Source organism: Camelus ferus, chromosome 10 (assembly GCF_009834535.1).
Source record: "Camelus ferus isolate YT-003-E chromosome 10, BCGSAC_Cfer_1.0, whole genome shotgun sequence".
In the NCBI taxonomy this organism is placed as follows: Eukaryota; Metazoa; Chordata; class Mammalia; order Artiodactyla; family Camelidae; genus Camelus; species Camelus ferus.
The window spans coordinates 37,850,223-37,864,571 of record NC_045705.1 but is presented as its reverse complement, the minus strand read 5'-3'; the positions used below and the strand labels follow the sequence as shown (position 1 = coordinate 37,864,571).

At 34.7% G+C, this 14,349-nt stretch overlaps 1 protein-coding gene across 1 annotated transcript in view; it reads left to right on the top strand.

Moving 5' to 3' along the window:
• The first annotated feature begins 7,421 nt into the window (after window positions 1–7,421).
• TENM4 (teneurin transmembrane protein 4) overlaps window positions 7,422–14,349 on the top strand; it is a 2,614,134-nt gene continuing 2,607,206 nt past the window's right edge. The window contains exon 1 of the mRNA XM_032488752.1: window positions 7,422–7,622. The gene's annotated coding sequence lies outside the window, so the exon portion shown is untranslated. The remainder of the gene's footprint in view (window positions 7,623–14,349) is intronic.

The following is a 14,349-nucleotide window of genomic DNA, read 5'->3' as shown; positions in this document are numbered from 1 at the left end:
TTTTCATATTAAGAATATTTAGGTTTCTATCCCATGAATACTTTAATGCTCTCCTTTTACTTGGGTCTAATTTATCTAAGCAATATTTTATATTGTTTAGTGTAATAATTTTTCCCATTCTTTGTTAAGTTTATTTCACTGTACTTTACATATTTTGAAGCTATCTTAAATAGAATTTAAAAAATATTTTCCAACTGTATGTTGTTTCTGGTATATGGAAATACAATTGATCTTTTAAAAGTGAACTTTTATTTTGGAACTTTGTAAACATGCTTATTAATTTTAGGAATTTGTTTGTTGATTTTTAGGACTTCCTACATAACCAGTCATAACTAAGATTAAGGATTGTATTAACACATCCTTTCTCATCTTTATATTTTTATTACTTTTTCTGTTTTCTTTACCCTCCACTATTATGTCAAATAGAAAGGATGAGAGAGAACTAAAACAACCCAAATGTTCATCTACAAGTGAATAAAAAAATAATTATGGTATATTTATATAATATAATACTGTTCAGCAATAAAAATAAATGAACTGTTGATACATGCAACAATATGCTTAAGTTTTAAAATTATTTAGGTCAGTGAAATAAGTCAGAAAAATAAATATATACTGTATGAATTTGTTTATATAAAATTCTGGAAAAATGCAAACTCTTCTATACTGAAAGAAAGGAGATTAGTTTTTACCTAGTGATGGAAGGAGCCATGGATAGAGGAAAGCAGGATACAGTGAATACAAAGGAGCACAGGAAGCTTTGCAGGGAGGGGTGAATAATATATGTATTTTCTTGACCGTAGTGATGGTTTCCACTGGTGATGTCGGTTTTTTTTTTCAAATTTTATACTTTAAATGTAATTTACTATAAGTTAATTATACTTCATTATGGCTGTAAAAATTTTAACAAATGTGAAAAATGAACCAAATATAAATTAAAATCCTTCTACTGAACAATTCTTGGGTGAAAATAAAATATAATTTGTTAAAACATATTACAATGCCTTTGCAATTAAAACAGTATAGTATGTGTCCTTGATTGGACAGACATACTAATGGAATAAAATAGCAAGTCCAGAAATAGGTACAACCACATTTAGAAATATAGTATGTGACACATTTGATATGTCAATCACTGGATAAAAATAGAATTTTAATAGTTGTTGTTGGGACATCTGAATAGCCACTTGGAAAAAATACACAATTAGATCCATTCCTCACACTATACACAAGTATAAGCTCCAAATGAATCATAATTTTATGGGCATTCCACTAAATAGTTTCATGTATCACTTTCATTCATTGTTTATATCTGAGTAATACAGTATGAGATAGGCCACAATTTAACTATTCTTCTGTACATCATAGGTGTTTCCAGCTTCTGACTATTATAAATAAAGCTGCTATAAACACTCATGGTCAGGCTTTTGTGTGTACATAAGTCTGTTTCTCTGGGATATCCAGGAGTTCAATACTTTATTATATGGTAGCTGCTAATCAATTATAAAGCTAATATGAAGGTTAAGGACAAAAGTGGCTAAAAATAACTATAATTACAGCAGTTAGTAAAGGAATGCACAAAATAAGAGATATAAAATGTGACATAAGAAAGTAATGTGAAAGAGGGTGAATAAAAAGCTGCGGTTTTAGAATTTGTTCAAACTTGACTTGTTATCAACTTAAAATAGACCTTTATAAGTCTAACATATGTGACCCTAATGGTAACCATCAAGCAAAACTCCATAGTAGATATTCAAAAATAATGAGAATGGAATCTAAATATAACATCATCAAACTACAAGGAAAGAGCAAGAGAAGAAGGAACAGAGAATAACAACAAAACAACCAGAAAACAGTGAACAAAATGGCAGTAAGTATATACCTATCTATAATAACTTTAAATAAAAATGAATTAAATGCGTCAATCAAAAAATATAAAGTGGCTGAATGGATTAAAAACAAATCTATGTGCTGCCAATAAAAAGTTTATATATAAGGATATACACAGACTGAAATTGAAGGGATGGAAAAAGATATTTCATGCAAAAGGAAACCAAAAGAAAGCTGGAATATCTACATGTTATCAGAAAGCAGATTTTAAAACAAAGACTGTGATAAAAGACAAAATGATCATTGCATGAAGACTCAATCCAACAATAAGATATAACATTTGTAATATATAGGCACCCAACATAGATGCCCCTAAGTATAAAGCAAATACTAACAGACCTAAAGGAAGAAATTGACAACCAAACAATAATAGTAGGGAACTTCAGTAGCCCACTCAAAACAATGGATAGGTCATGCAAACTGAAAAATAATGAGGAATCACTGCCCTTAAATGACACAGTATACCACATAAACTCAGTAGACATACACAGAACATTAAATCCCAAACTGAAATACATATTCTTCTCAAGTGGCCATTAAACATTCTCTAGGAAGTCCAACAACCAGTGGCTGAATGAAGAAAACAAAGGATAAATTAAAACATATCTTGAGACAAATGAAAATGAAAATATAACATGCCAAAATCTATGGGATGCAGCAAAAGCAGTTAGAAGATGAAAGTTCATAGAGATACAGGACTACATCAAGAAACAAGAAAAATCACAAATAAACAATCTAACTTTACACCTAAAGGAAGTAGAAAAAAGAAAAACAAATGAAACCCAAAGTTGTTAGAAGGAAGAAAATGATAAAGATCAGAGGGGAAGTAAATGAAATAGACACACACACACACAGACACAAATACATTTAATTAAACAAAGAGCTGGTTCTTTGAAAAGATAAACAAAATTGAGAAACATTTAGACTCACCAAGAAAAAAAGAGAGGACTCAAAAAAATAAAATCAGAAATGAAAGAGAAGTTACAAATGATACCACAAAAATATAAATGATCATAAGAGATACTGTGAATAATTATACGCCTAAAAGAAATAGTTAAATTCCTAGAAACATACAATCTTCCAAGACTGAACCATAAAGAAATAGAATATCTGAACAGACCAATTATTGGTAAGGAGATTGAACCAGTATTAAAAAATTGCCCAGTAACCAAAAGTACAGGATCAGATAGCTTCAATGGTGAAATCTACAAAGGATTAAAGAAAGATTGAATATTTATCCTTCTCAAACTCTTCAAAAAATTGAGGAGAAAGGAAGGCTTCCGAATTCATTTTATGAGACCAGCATTACCCTGATACCAGACCAAAGAAAGATACAACAACAAAAAAATAAAATTACAGAGAAATATCCCTGATGAACATAGATGCAAAAATCATAAAACTATTAGCAAGTCAAATTCAACAATATGTTAAAAGAGCAGACACCATGATCAAGTGCAGTTTATTCCAGGTGTGCAAAGATGGTTCAACATCTGCAAGTAAATCAATGTGATAAACTACATTAATGAAATAAAAGATGAAAATCATATCACCATCTCAATAAATGAAGAAAAAGTTTTTGACAAAACTCATCATATGTTTATGATAAACTCTCAACGAAGTGAATATAAACATACCTCAACATAATAAAGGCCATATATGACAAGCCCACAGCTAACATCACTCTCAGTGATGAAAAGCTAAAGTGTTTCCTCTAAAATCAGGAATAAGACAAAGATGCCCACTTTCACCACTTTTATTCACCATAGTTTTGGAAGCCTGAACCACAACAATTAGGCAAGAAAAATAAATAAAGCCATCCAGATTGGAAAGGAAGAAATAAAACTATCACTATTTGCAAATGACATACACTATATTTAGCAAAGCCTAAAGACTCACCAAAAAAAACTGTTAGAACTAATAAATGAATTCAGGAAAGTTTCAGAATACAGAATCAATATACAAAAAAGCTGGCATTTCTATACACTGTTAACAAATTTTACATATAATGCCCAGAATTTTTAATTTTACTTACTGAGATGAATTGGGAAAAAATATGTCTACTTCACGTTCTTGGATGCAGAAGTCCAGGAGGGTTTTTTTGTAGTGATAATAAATGAAGCAAATCGGAAGTATGCTGGTATTATGGGGAGCCAGGATTATCAATAAGGCAAAAGAGATATACAAGTGTGAATGGGGGAAGACATCAAAGAATGCTCTAGGGATGGATTGGAACTGGAGGTATTGGTATAAATTCATGGTTTTTTTTTTAATTGAAGTATAGTCAGTTATAATGTGTCAATTTGTGGTATACAGCATAATGTCCCATTCATGCATATACATATATACATATATTTATTTTCATATTTTTCATTAAAGGTTATTACAAGATATTGAATATAGTTCCCTGTGCTATACAGAAGAAATTTGTTTTTTAATCTATTTTTATATATAGTGGTTAACATTTGCAAGTCTTAAACTCCCAAATTTATCCCTTCCCACCCCCTTTCTCTGGTAACCATAATATTATTTACTATATCTATGAGTCTAATATTGCTATATATGTGTTTTTACATTGTTCATGCATATGATATGTATATGTGTATATTATGTTCCCTGTTTATGTGCAGGTATGTGCATACACATGTGTATATTTGTGCTTATAGTTCCTAGCTTTGCCTGCTATAAAAGCCAAGAAACAAGGAACACCTGTTCCCCCATAGAAACAAACATACTTTGTGACCAGATTATTACTTCTAACGCCATTCTTCAGTTAAAAAACATGAAAACAAAAAGGCAAACAAAAATCAAGACTCCACAAAAGAATGGCTGACTGACTTCAGAGTTAGAGTGAGATACATTCAAGGTGATCTGAGACCATCTTATCTTTCCAGATAGCTAAAATATTTTAAAGTAAAAAATGCTAAAAATAATGTAGCATGTTATAAAGACATGAGAACCAGTTGAAAAGGGTTCCCACTGATCAATCTGGGAGCTTCAAAATAAATAAATACAGTAATGAACTATAGATCATTGAAAAAAAATAAGATTCCGTGAATCCTTTCTGAAAACAGAAAGAGAGAGAGAGAGGGAAAAGATGGTGAAAAATGAGGTCTTTTGCTAATGATACCCAGTGTGCTATGGATATAAAGAGTACTGGAGTCAGAAAATTATTATTTTGTAACCATCATATTATTTGTGGATGTTAATATAAGGGGAAATTTTGATGGGTGCAAGATGTGTGCATGGCATTAGAGTGCTTTTCCACAGATCACTTAATAGTTAAGGGGGAAAGCAGTAATTAGAGAGTGTAGAAATAAGAAAAGAACATGACTGGATAATCAAAATTTACAGAACCAGTGAGGGGTAGATGAACCTTGTATGCCTTTAGATGTGATACTCTGAGAAGAACACATCAGTTATGCAATATTCCTACTGAGAATGCATAACCTGAATCTAATCTTTAGGAAATGTAAGACAAATGCAAAACTGGAACTGTTTTATTCTGAAAAAAAGAGAGAAATGAATTCTTCCAAAGTGTCATAAAAACCAAAGAATAGCTATGGAATTTCAAGATTAAAAGACGTCGAAAATACATGACAGCTAAATGCAACAGCTGACTGTAGATTGGATACTCTCCTGGAGGGAAAAGTGTTGTAAAGGACATTATTAGTTCAAGTGGCAAACTGGAAAATGGATAATAAATTAGATTAAGCCTGTATTAGTGTTAAATTTACTGAGGTTGATAAAAGTACTTGATTATGTAGAGAAATGTCACTACTCATAAAATGTACACCGAAATAACCAGTAAAGGGACATGATATATGTATATTATCCTCAAATGTCTCCTCTTTCTCTCTCTCTCTTTCTGCCTGTAGATCAAATGATAGAGCAGATGAGCTAAAGGTTAATGATAAATAAATCTAAATAAAGGACATACAGGTGTTTTGTGTTGTTTTTTTCTTGTATGCATGATTGAAGTTATTCCCAAGTTTAAAAAAAAGGTTTTTTAATTAGTTTCCATAGTTGCATAAATTCTTAAAAATGGGCCTTGAAAAGATTGTTAGCCATTGACTGTCCTGCTCTCTGTCTTGCTGCACTAATCTACAAAATGGGGATAATACTATCTCTACTTCATGATGTTGTTCTGAAGATCAAAAGTATGAATAAATGCAAAATGCCTAGAAAATGCCTTGTAAGTAGTAAGTACTCAATAAACATTAGCTTTCATCGTGTGCTTGCGGTGGCGGTGGTGGTGGTGGTAGCGGTGGTCATTACCATCATCATCGTTAGAGATCAAAGCTTGGGAATCCAGGGACTTCATGACAGATCAGACTGACGCCAAGTATCTTGATTCTCATTTCTGCTCTTTTTTACTGTATTGCATTTCTTGATTTGAGTTTGGTCTAATACTGCTAGTGGCAGACCCTAATCTGAGAGAAGATTATCCCAGCCTCTAATTCCTTTTTGCAGATACAGGGCATGGGAAGTGATATATGTTCAAGGGCAAGTTCTCTTTTGACTTTTCTGACAGGTTGGTTCTAGAATCTGAAGTCAAAGGGAATAGCTCCGAGTTCAGCAGTGAAATTTCTAATACTGTTTAGGGTATAGATCCTGAGAGGGCTTCTTTGTATTTCCTAGAACTTTGCACATTCTTGGTGGCAGTTTTTTTAATCTGAAACTTACAGTTAACCCTTTGTAATTTCCAAAGCATTTTAATGTGATCTTTAAGTGATTCACTGATAGCAAAAGGCTTTCCTCATACTTGGCATTGGATTAATGTTTAAAGAAAACCTGAGTTGGATTTGAACTCAGATTCTGCTTCCAGTCCCAAACATTTATGCCTGTGATGGTGGAATCTCTGATTTTAAAAGTACTTTATTACTTTATTAGTTGAAACCATCATAATTTGATTGTTATAAATCCAGGTCTGCATCTAACAGATCTCTGTGGGATGAATATTTTGAGTTGCCTTCTAGGTAAGAGACTATCCTGATTTAAAAAAACAACCTAAACAGGTTTTTGTTTGTTTGTTTGTTTGTTTGTTTTTACTTTTTAAAAAGTTTTTTGACTTAGAGATTCATCAAGTAGATTCCGTGCTGGAGACATAGGGGCTTAAAGGGAAAAAAAAATCATTTTTAGATATAAAATGCTGAGCGGAGATACCTTTTTTTTTTTTTTTTAACTTCAGTGCTTATGAGGAAAGCTCTTGTCTCTGAGGCTTGATTCCATCTCCTTTACTTGATTGACTGTTAAATCTATTGATGAGTGAGTTGTTTAGCCAGAATCCCCAGCAGCAAGGTCAGTGGACTGATTCTTCAACAGGGAGGAGGGGGTCCTCGTGGAGGAGCCTCCTCCCTGCATGAGCATTTTGAGTATGCAGAACGCATCAGCTCAGCCTGGAGCTGGCAGTTAGCATACACACACACAGACACACAGACACACACACAGACACACACAGACACACACAGACACACACACAGAGCAGCGCCTTCCCCTCAAGTGAGGCAGTGCTAGCAACTGCAGTCCAGCTTCCCGGGCTGAGGGAGCAGCGGCCACTGGCTGATTTGTTGGAGGAGCGCTAGAGCCCGGTTTCAGAGGGACCCAGTGACACGCTGCTGTCACAGCTAGTGGCAGACAGCTACTTCTTCCCCACTGCTTCTCCAGCCCCTGGCGAGAGGGCATCTTCTCCCAAAAGCCAGGCAGCCCAGGGAGGAGGCTGCTCTGCTCTGAAGGTAAGATGCTTCCTAATAGCTCTCTCCTAAAGTGCCAGCGACCTCACCAGCCGCTTTCAGGTAGGCACGGATGCAGTTTCTTGTTTCAGGTAATGGAAAACCTTGTCAATCACAGCATTTACTTTGACAAAGACTTTTTCACTATAGGAAGCAGATCGATAAAGGTTTAATAGTTCAGGAATGATTTTTTTCAGATTTAAGTTGTGATGCAGATGGTCACTCCACCCCTCTCTTCCCAGCCTTCCAAATATTCTGCAAATATGGAACTCAGTTTGTGATTCGTAAGCAACTCCGCATGTAGCCTGTATGCGTTTCTAACCTCTTGAGTTAGTTGACAATTGTTATGCAACTCTGCGTGTGTAATTTAAAGACCTTTAAATCTTATCTTCTGCAGCTGTGAAAAGCACACCTCAGTCTTCTAAGATAAAAGTGATTCAAACTCTTCCTCAGCATTTAATGTTCAGTGATGTAGACAGGAGTGAAAGTTGCTGAATCACAGAAGTTTAATATTCATGCAAATTGCAGTGTTTGTCAGAGAAAGCCAGGAAGCAAATGTCTTTACATGTTTTTGAGCTCTTATGCATCTTGGGATAATGTGGATTTGAAGTGGGGAAGTTTGGGGTTGAGATAAATCTGTCTGTTGTGGGAAGGTGGGTAAATAGATTATTTGCCATGGTAAAGAATTAACTAGAAGGGATTTCTTCTAAAATGGGTTAGGTTCTAGGATTGAATTCTTAGCTAACAGATCTATCTTCCTAAAACTCTAGCTAAAACTGTGGTTTCTTGATTTGAATATCTTTGCCTTAGTCATGTTAATCTGCAAATGTCATTGTCCCTCACATTTCTTGACTTATTTTCTTAGTCAAAATTCTAGGAATCTTCATAAAGAAAAATTTCAACAATTTTTTAACATCCCCATCCCTTGGTATTCATTTTAATTATTTCATGAACATCATCCCACAAGTTTTGTGAGAGAATACCAGTCTCGATACAGCCAACTGAGCTGAAACAATCATAAGGAAAATGTTTTCTTTGGAAGACATATGTCCTGTATGCAAGTCAGACTCATTGCACCTCAGAGTTATCACTGAGTTCAAAAGTGAGTTTTTGAAGGAGTTTGTGGTAAGCAGTGAATTAACCAGAGGACGCAGGATTGTGTGCCTGGTTTTACAGGCAGCACTTTGTATTGTGCTGCACTTGTAAAAGTTAGTGTCTTTTTTCATTATCCCCCTGGGAAGTGCCTCTTAGCCCCTGCACGTCTTGATGACATGTGTGTCGTGAGGCGGGTGACCTCCATTCTCACGTGGGACCATGGCACATGACTTTAGGCAGATCTAGGTTTATGCCTGAAAGTCAAGATAGCACCTGGGGTCAGAAATTTTCAGGCTTGGTCAGCCAGATGCCTTCTCTTCTGATAATGCTAGGAAACTTTTGAGGAAAAAAAACCAAAAAACCAAAAATCCAAGAAACAAAAAGCAACAAGAAAACCACCAAAAATCTCCCCAAACATGCGCGCGCGCACACACACACGCACGCATACACAGAGACATGAGAAAGCACCTTCCTTTTTGCTTTTTGCTACTATGCACATTGATTCATATTCGAATTTGGGATAAACCTACTCATACTACTTTTTCCACTGATGGCTGTCTGAGCCCAAGGTAGTTCACATGACTCCTAGTAAAATCAGGAGATTAAAAGCAGCAAGGGAGATAGAGGGCACATAATTCTTTTTTTGTTTGTTTTTTTTTCATGCCTGGTGGGTGGTGTGCACTTGGAATGGAATCTTGGGGAGTAGGAGAGAACATTCTCTTTTTGTTTTTCTTTTGCCAATGATGCCCAATTCAGCAAGCAAAATAAGCGATCCAAAGATGGGATCTTAACCAGGCCTCCTGTGGAGGTGAAAGGTGATTTGATCGAGTTGTTGAGCTATCTTTTTCATTCTTGGTCTCCTTCACTCCACCTCCTTTCTAATGTAGATTTGTGAGGCAGGTAAGGAGTTAGCCAGTTTCTTGCACATTATGGATCACCATTCAGAGCTGTCTTTGCTGAGAGGGAATCAGTTTCATTTTATTTGGAGCCAGAGGTGATGACTCCTGTGTCACTGCTGGCTCCTCGTCCGTCACCAGCCTTCTTAATTTTAAAGCACTTTTTTTCTTCCTCTAGATCTGATAGCCTTTCCTGGGTAGCTTGGTGAATTGGTGTCTCGGGGAATTTTTAAAAATAAAGGCCAGAATGAACACTATAGATTAATTCAAAGAAGCGGGTTAATGTTCAGTGCTGTTGTATCCTACGCATTTCCATTCCCAGCAGTCAGTGGGGTAAGGTTGATGGTGCTGTCCACAAACATTTCTACACATGCATGATGACTCTGCAGACCTATGCTGACCAAGGGAAAAGGAGGAGAAGGAAAAAAATACAAGCAAAACTTATAAGCTTTCATGAAATGCAAACAGGTGCTGAATAGCGAGAAAACCATATAGTTATACTCACAAGGTGATTTTCCCCAAATTGCCTTGGATTATACCCTAGCTCTAACAATGGCATATTGTATGCACCCTTCAGGGCTGCGCTGAGTGATAGCTGTAAATTAGAATGAAGAGAAGAAAATGCTCTACAGTTTCAATATTGAAGAGAATTAGGATCCAGATGGTAAAGTTTTTTATAGCAATACATTGGATGGTGTTACAAGCTTCTGTGGCTACTGTCCTATTGCATTCTCTCTGCTAAAATGCAGTTTGGTGGAGAAATTGATTGCAAAGAGCCATCTTACAAACCTAGGAAAGTGAATTACCTCTCCATGTTAAATTCCCCATCTTTGTTGGCTTGTTTTCATTTCCCTAATTCTTAACTTTTCTTCCACTCAAATTCCAAAAACAATCAAAAGTAAATAATGTGATTGTTTTTTAATTTTAAGGTAGCGCTTTCTTTTCTTTCTCCCACCCCTTTTTCCTGCTGGTTATCTTTCTCATTACGCATGCATTTGAAAAGTATAAGAGAATGTTTGGACATGGATGGAGAGTAGTTACTAGGTTTGCATCTGGCTTTCTACATGTCTCTAGTCTAAGAACAATTCTTCTAATTATTCTGTCTCTGTAAAGACAATTCTAATGAGAACTTTGGGGGGAGCAGCATAGGTATGTCCTTGCCAAGACTTACTTTCTTTCTTTCTTCCTTTCTTCCTTTCTTCCTTTCTTCCTTTCTTTCTTTCTTTCTTTCTTTCTTTATTTCTTTATTTATTTATTTATTCTTTCTTTCTTTCTTTCTTTCTTTCTTTATTTATTTATTTATTTATTTATTTATTTATTTATTTATTTATTTATTTATTTATTTATTTATTTATTTATTTATTTATTTATTGCTTTGAAGGGATCGTTTTTCTCCTTTCTGTTCTCTGTAGTGAGAATCTCATTGCTTCCAACCTCTGGGGCCACAGAGACATCTCTACTCAGGCATAACTATAGAGAGTGAGCCACCTAGTGGTGATGAAGAGTAATTTTGATATTCTTAGCTGAGCCTTCCAAGTTGATGGACAGGGCATGGCTAATTTTCTGCTATAATGCATAAGGGTTTTGGTTTTGTGAAAGCTTCCTTTAGTGGCATTCTGCTTTCAAATAAATTGTTTCATTACAAAACAACATTTTTCACTTTATGCTTGATTTTTCTAACCTGGGATATCCTATCTCTTTTACTTCAAATGTTTATTTCTTGTATATATAAATTTTAAAAATGCTTCTGTTATTTTTCATGTATTCAATAATACATATTTCATACATATGTTATACAGATTAAAGTATAAAGATACTTCAATAAAGAAAATACTTTATAAATAAAGCAATAAAATGACATGTTTCCCCATGGTATTTATGTTGCATTTTGAATAGCTTATATATAAAAATAGGTTACTACATCTACATGTTCATCCTTGAGAAAATATTCTTATATCTATAGTTATATGAAAAGGATATAAAATATATGTGCACATATCAATGTATGCCTTTGTCTTATATCAAAATAGGGTTATTAGGTGTCATTTCCTATACCTTTTTAAGACTAAACTGGCTAATCAGGTATCAAGGTTACAGCAAACCCATGCCTTGTTTCCTTTTCTTTTCAAATTAGCTCTCTCTCTACTTCAGATCAGCACTAGCATTAGTATATAGGAGGCATATCTCTTGGCTGGAAACAACTCTTTGAAAATGTTGTGACTGAGGGTATGCCTTAGGGAAATGGAAATATATCCAGAATATACAGAAATATATACAGAAGTGTGAAGTTACTGTGCAAATAAATTATTATTCCATGTGATTATTTCCAATTTAGAAGAACTGGGAGCAGGTGGGGGAGATCCCATTAAACCGGAATTTCTTTTAATTGTGTTTTACTCTGAGCAAAAATAAAAACAAATTTGAGAAGTCCAATGGCAGGTAATTTGGTTAAATCATTCAATCACTATTCAGCAATGGCGCTAAATGGAGAACACCCTGTCTGGAATCAAGTGTGCAGATTTGCTTCCTAGGTCTTTAATCCAGTCTCCTAGGCAGCCCCGTCATATCCATGCTGTTCTTCAACTCACTCATTTATGTGGGAACTTAGCCAGTATAAGCTAATAATTCTCTGTATGCATTCTTTTAAAACATACAGCAGAAAGACATTGTTCTGAAAGTTTTTCTTCCAAGTAAGTTATCTATAGCTTGAAATAAGAATACATATATAAATTAATGATTCCTGATTTAATCTCAGGAAAAGTTATCATGTAATGCTCCACTTGTTTGAGACCTCAATTGCTATGTCTTGTTCCATTTATTCTCCTTGAAGTAGAATCTGGTAGAATAAAATTGTTCTGTTCATCAAGGGCCAACTCCCAAGTCACTGTGAGGAAATACAAAGAGCACATTAACATCGTTTCAGTATAACAGGTAATAACTTTGAATATTTGGACCTTCAGAACATCTCCATTAAGTTTGGTGTTTCTGAAAATTATTTAAAAGCTTGTCATTTATCTATGAATTTCCAGTTTGAGGTTTTCCCCATGTGTGTCAGTGATGGGGAGTGCAGTCTTGATTGGAATTTAGTTTGATTTTCACAGGCCAACATTCTTTCAAGTTTCTAAAGTAGAACTTGATGATGTGTGTTACTCGATGCACACGATGCTGTCATCATTTTAATATAGTTCAAGATGATAGCTAGTAAGCAACACAATTATTCACTCATAAAAAATAGGGGAAAAAGGAAAAAAGGGCCCTTTATTTCACTTGACTTTAGGATATGAAGCATTGCAAAGAAAGCAACCCCCCTACTCTCTCTCCCTCCTGCCTACCCTCCTCCCCTCTCTCCCTTCCTCTTTTCTTTCCTTTTTCTATTTTCTCCTACCAATCCAATATACTTATTTAACCTCCTATTTTTCCATTTAAGGATCTAAAAATACCCAGTCAACATTCACTCTCTGAATTGTGATGCACTTGGTTAATTATTTTCCACAATGTCCTTTAAATGTATGTAAATTAGACTTTTGATGAACTGGAATATTTTACAGATTCTCTACATAAATCACACTAGGTTAAAAAAAATCAACCTATTTAAGAAACAGGATATTTTTGGACTTCCCTCATTTGCTTCAGAGACGAGGACGTCTCAATGCTGCTGCTTTTAAGTATACGCCTTTAGGGGCAGGCGGCCGGCACACTTTTCAGAGAACATATTCCTCCATTCACTTCTGGCTTTAAAGAAAGCTTAGCATTTGCCTACTGTGCACACTGAAGCTGTGAATGGGCAGGTGTGGCAATGTAAACTCTCCTGGTTTCTAGGCTAGTTTTCCAAGGTAATGTTTATTTATGAATATGTCTATGTATTTGCTTTTATAATTATATTTACTATTATCATTATTATTTAATTAGAAGCAGTAATTTAGAAAACAATCCCACTCATCTATTTATGCAGTGATCTAAAATGCATTCTTAAATGCATATGCAGCATTCTTAAAGTGATTATAAATTGTCTTGTTGAAAACTCAAGTAATAAGAGAGTGCTTAGTCATAATCATTCTAAGTAAAATGTGTCACTTAGAATAACTCAACTGGCTTACCTACTGTGGCTAAAAAGATTGTCAGATCATTTTTTCTATTATCTTTTCAAATACCCAGCAACAGTGACTATATCCTGTACTCGTGATTTTCTGTAATTTTAGGATGAAAAATTTCCAATCTACATCTGTTCCTCATAATGACTGTTTTCTTTTTCCTTTCCTTTCCTTTCCTTTCTTTTTCTTTCTTTCTTTCTTTCTTTCTTTCTTTCTTTCTTTCTTTCTTTCTTTCTTTCTTTCTTTCTTCCTTTCTTTCTTCCTTTCTTTCTTCCTTTCTTTCTTCCTTTCTTCTTCCTTCCTTCCTTCCTTCCTTCCTTCCTTCCTTCCTTCCTTCCTTTTTCTTTTTCTTTCTTTTCTTCTTTCTTCCTTTCTTTCTTTTTTTTTGGGGGGGGTCTCCACTATTATCACTGTTTTCTGAGTCCCTTATTATTCTTTTTAAATGTAATGACAACGTGAAAACAGTATTTCCAATACAATAAGGAAAATAATATGCCCAACGCTGCTTCACATTCTAGGGATTTTACTTTAGAGTGATTGGATATAAAATGGTTGTTTGGTAAATCCACATAACAGTCTCACCTCAAGGGGGCTGGGATTTTGTGTTGGCAGCTCTCTGAGAAGGCTCAGGTGTGCGGGCTGAACAGT